Below are 4684 nucleotides of genomic sequence, written 5' to 3' on the forward strand. Positions count from 1 at the left end.
GTTTCAAATTATCAAATTCAATTTATGATCAGATTGAAAGTATGACAACCAAGTTCTTTTGGATGTGGAGAATATTCATTGGCCAAGTTAAGGCAGGAGAAATCCACCAAATCAAAGAACACAAGCTGGACCACTTTAGAATGACTAGAGCCTTCAATAAGGTTGTTTTAACAAAATAATGGTGGAAATTGTTACACTATATTTAAATCTTTTAACTCTTTTTAGTTTTTACTTAACTGAAAAGTACAACAAGAATAACAAAAATTAAGCGTGAACCAAATTATTTATGCGAATGCAGGTTTCTCTTGTCACTTTCATTACATTACATGTTGCCTATTATTTATTGCATTGATTGTGCTTGTTCAGATCGTTGTTATGTTATGCTATGGGATTCGATTACTATTGTGTGAAAGTTACCCTTCTCTTAAGTTATGTTTTCAACACTTCATTTGGTTTGATATTTAGATTTTTGTCTTCCATCCCCATTGATAACCATGAAACCCCTAAACTATCTGGTGTATGCAACTAACAGGTAATTACTCTGTCTATCACTGGGGCGTTGAATGCAGTCTTAACTGAAGAACATAGAAAGGAAATATGCCGTTACCTCTATAATCATCAAGTAAGAACTTCAAGCCATTTTGCTCCTTAATCTACGGGCTTCTCCCAGTAGTTCTCCTAATTAGTTAAAGAACAAGGATGGTGGGTGGGGTTTGCATATTGAAGGTCCTAGCACCATGTTTGGCTCTGTCTTGAGTTATATTACTCTGAGATTGCTAGGTGAGGGACCTAATGATGGACAAGGGGAAATGGAGAAGGCACGTGACTTGATTCTAGGGCATGGCGGTGCTACTTATATAACGTCATGGGGGAAGATGTGGCTTTCAGTTAAGATCTTAACCTTATTTTGATGATAGATATGACATATTGGTATATTTATTTCCAATTTTGTTGTGGGATAGGTACTTGGAGTTTATGAATGGTCCGGAAATAATCCCCTGCCCCCTGAGATATGGCTCCTTCCATACATGCTTCCATTTCATGCAGGTTCTTGCTCTTTGTTCTGTTTTCTTATGTTTTAACTTGTTCACAAAGAAGACATATTAGGGAAATGTGCAAAAAGGAAATGTGAAAAAAAAATTCCAGGGTAGGAACAACTAGCCACTTAACTGGTCAACAGTGTTAATCTCAGTTGCTTCTTAAATTAGAAATGCTTTTGTCTATAATTCCTATTTCTATTTTTTGTAGATTCTCCTATATATTTATTATGTTCAACGGAAGCTTCAGTCTTTTACAGTTGACTGTTTCTTGTTAAGATTTCTACAAATGTATAGGTGTTCTGATCAATAAGATCTACTTGTAAATCTTTGTTCAAACATTTTTCCCCTTAATGTGGTTAAGTTGAGAGGAATGATTATTTTATAGTATACTGATGGTGGTGGAATCCTGCAGCTTAATTTAGAAGCCTGAGTTTGTTGGTGGAGAAATAAATTTAGTTTGGGTTGAATAAGGTCACTTAAATTTGTACAAAAGATTTATTATATAATGTTTTATACTAAGATTTTGTTTTGTTGTTCAGTCTGTAGAGACCTTTTGTGATTTGGTTCGGAATTTATGTTGTGGGGAAAAAAGAAAGCTATTTTACAGATAAGAATATTCGTGATTATGAACATAAATAGAATGTTAGGGCCCTTTGGGGTGGTTTTAAATTTTGAGTTTCAATATTTTAAAAAATAACAACCAGATTTAGTTTTTGTTTCAAAATTTTTTTAAACCAGTTCTTAAAATATGATTAGTTTCAAATAAAATTATTTTGAAAGTTTCATATCGTATTAAAATTAGTTTAAGGGTGTTTTTATATGGTGATGACGACAATGGTGATGATAGCAACAGTGACAATAAAGATATTCGTGATGTTTGTGGTGGCGATGGCAGTGGCATTGGTTGTGCTGACGGTAACGATGTGGTGGTGGTAGCGGTGTTGGTGGTGGCAGCTAATGATTACGGTGTTGTTGTTGTTAGTGGTGACAAAGGTGATGTTTGTGATGATTGCGACGACGTTGATGGTGACAGTGACAAATGTGGTATTAGTGGTGTTGGTGGTAGCAATTTTAGTGGTGTTAGTAGTGGCAATGATGGTGGTGATGGTAATGTCAGTGACAATGGTGGTAACAATGACGGTGGTGATGGTGGTGGTGGCAACCAGTTATGGTAGTGACAATAATGGTGATGGTGTTGGTGGCAACAAAGTTGGTGGTGGCGATGGTGATACCAGTGGTTGGCAACAGAGTGTCATTATCAAATGTGAGAAATCTGTTTTTTTTTTTTAAAATAAAAATCAAATTCACAAAACTTTTTTTTCTTGGTTTTGAAAATTAGTGTAAAATGTTTCAAAAATTACTTAAAAATCATTTCAGCTCCATTTTTGCCAAAAATGTTTTGTTTTGAAATTTGTATTTGAAATCCAAAAACTTGCAAGCACCCCAAACGGGCCCTTAGAAATTTAATATAAAATCATTCATATGCATTTATCTCAAGTTTTTGGAATTGTTGTTTCATGGCATGGTATTACATCCTCTATGACCAAGTAGTTTGAATTTCACTCCTTGGTGTCTTCATTCTTATAAAAAGTTGAATTTTAGCACAAGGTAGGTGGACTTGTGCATTATCCACGCTTTCAAGTCCAAAGGACTCTTGCATGAGGGGATGCGTTAGAGATGTAATATAAAATTATTCATGTGCTTGCCTTCACCTTAAAGCTTAAAGCTTTTGGGATTGTTAGCTCTTGGCATTTTGTATCCACATTTTTCAAAGAAGGCATTTGTCCATGAGTTGATGTGGTATATGATTTTCCTGAGAAAAACTTGATATTCATGAATTTTAATAAAATGCTTTCATTGTTAAATTTGTTGTCTTTAGTCAGCTTGAACATTGGTAAGTCTACTTATGAGACTGTAACGGTTAATAGTTGGTTCATGAGTGGAGTCAATAGAAACATGGTAACTAACCCTGCCCCCTAAGTATAAAGATTTTATGGCAGAGCAATTCTCGTTTTTCTTTTTTCGATTCTAATGGATGGTTTACGTATATGTCTTATTTTTACTTTACATCTGGATCTATGTTTGCTTTCTTCTTTAATCCATATTATAAGGTCAAAGGTGAGTTAATGGACTCAGAAGTTCTAGGGACTCAAATTTACTTCTCCAGAAGAAGGATAAACCTACAAAATGTACTCCTCTTAGAGTTAAAATAAAAGAACAAATCACCTCCATAACTAAAAAAAGCTTGGAAAAAGTGACTTGGTGTGTCAAAACAGAGATAATGCAACAAAGAAGTTACCTGGTTGTAGAAAACAATAATTAACTGAAGATCTTTATATTTGGTATTGCTTAGAGAAACATGAATCTTTACTATGTGCATCCAAGTTGTATATGCATTTCATACTTGCAATGTCCAATTACTTGGCTACATTCTTTAATTTGTTTTGTGATATCCTTAGCAGATTAATGGAATTTTCTTTCAAGCTGACACAGATTGACAATTTGAAATTAAATCTCCAGGTATGTTCCATTCTTGACGAGACACTGCAAGCAGTTGGTGCTAAAGCAATGGTGGTCGGACATACTCCTCAAACTATAGGTGTAAATTGGTAAGAGAAGATATCTATTTAAACATGGTTAAAATAACCTCAAGTTGTCTAAATTTGATAATGTTGTATCTTACTATGCTTGAATTTTGACTTAAATGCAAATACAATATCTAGGCCTTTTAGTTCGTTGTGGATGCATGGAACAGTTCTATTAACTGAAATTAGTTCTTTGCTTCCTACAGTAAATACAATTGTACCATATGGCTCAAAGATTGCGGAATGTGCAGTGGAGTTTTGAATTCAAGACCAGAGGTAAAACAAACTAATCCATGAGCACAATGTCCTTAATGAATGCTTTTGGTTATATACTAAATATTATAAGAGATAATCACATGTTTCTTAATCTTTCTTCTGGCTGCCGAGTGCCCAGTTCCCATGGAAAAGGCTTGAATTTTTTGTGGGGAATGTAGCACTGTTATTGGCATCGGAACTATGTAAATAAGTAAATTCCATTTATTATCTTGATAGTTCATGTTTCTTTAGATTTTGATCGACTTAAAATAGTTTTTGGAATTTACAGTTGTTTTCGTATTTTTCAGGTTCCTCTATAAATTATAGACGAGAAAGCAAGAGTTATAAGTTGCAAAAGGGACAGACACAGTGAACTTCAAGCTGCTGAATATACTTAAGAAACAAACAAATGATTTAACATGTATATTAAATTACAAGTTGCCTGTTGATTGATTCTTTTGTTACAGATTCAATTCAAAATTTGGAAGTAATTGTTATTTGTTGACAAGTGTTACACATTTGTAAGTTGAAACTTTCCACCCAATTAGAGTTCCCCCTGCCCCCCACCTAAACCATTCTTTAATATTTTTGGGTTAATGTTAGAGTGAATTCTCCTGTTCATAGTTTCAACTTCACTCGAAGGATTAAGGTGAGAAATCGTTCCTCTCATAATTACCTGCACTTAAGAAGGACGAATTCTACATTGTAAATGTAATCCTTGATTACGTCATCTTTTGCTATATTTTTTTTTTCATTATGTATATTCTATTCATCTTTTTTTAAGCGCAAATTCTACTACCATGT

At 33.9% G+C, this 4684-nt stretch overlaps 1 long non-coding RNA gene across 1 annotated transcript; it reads left to right on the forward strand.

Moving 5' to 3' along the window:
- The first annotated feature begins 352 nt into the window (after positions 1-352).
- Positions 353-4463, forward strand: LOC114422322. The gene is made up of 6 exons (XR_003668674.1): positions 353-622; positions 693-887; positions 963-1047; positions 3561-3649; positions 3832-3901; positions 4189-4463. It is a non-coding gene; the product is annotated as an uncharacterized LOC114422322 (long non-coding RNA).
- Positions 4464-4684: the final 221 nt, after the last annotated feature.

The sequence above is a fragment of the Glycine soja genome, chromosome 8 (genome assembly GCF_004193775.1).
Source record: "Glycine soja cultivar W05 chromosome 8, ASM419377v2, whole genome shotgun sequence".
Taxonomy (NCBI): Eukaryota; Viridiplantae; Streptophyta; class Magnoliopsida; order Fabales; family Fabaceae; genus Glycine; species Glycine soja.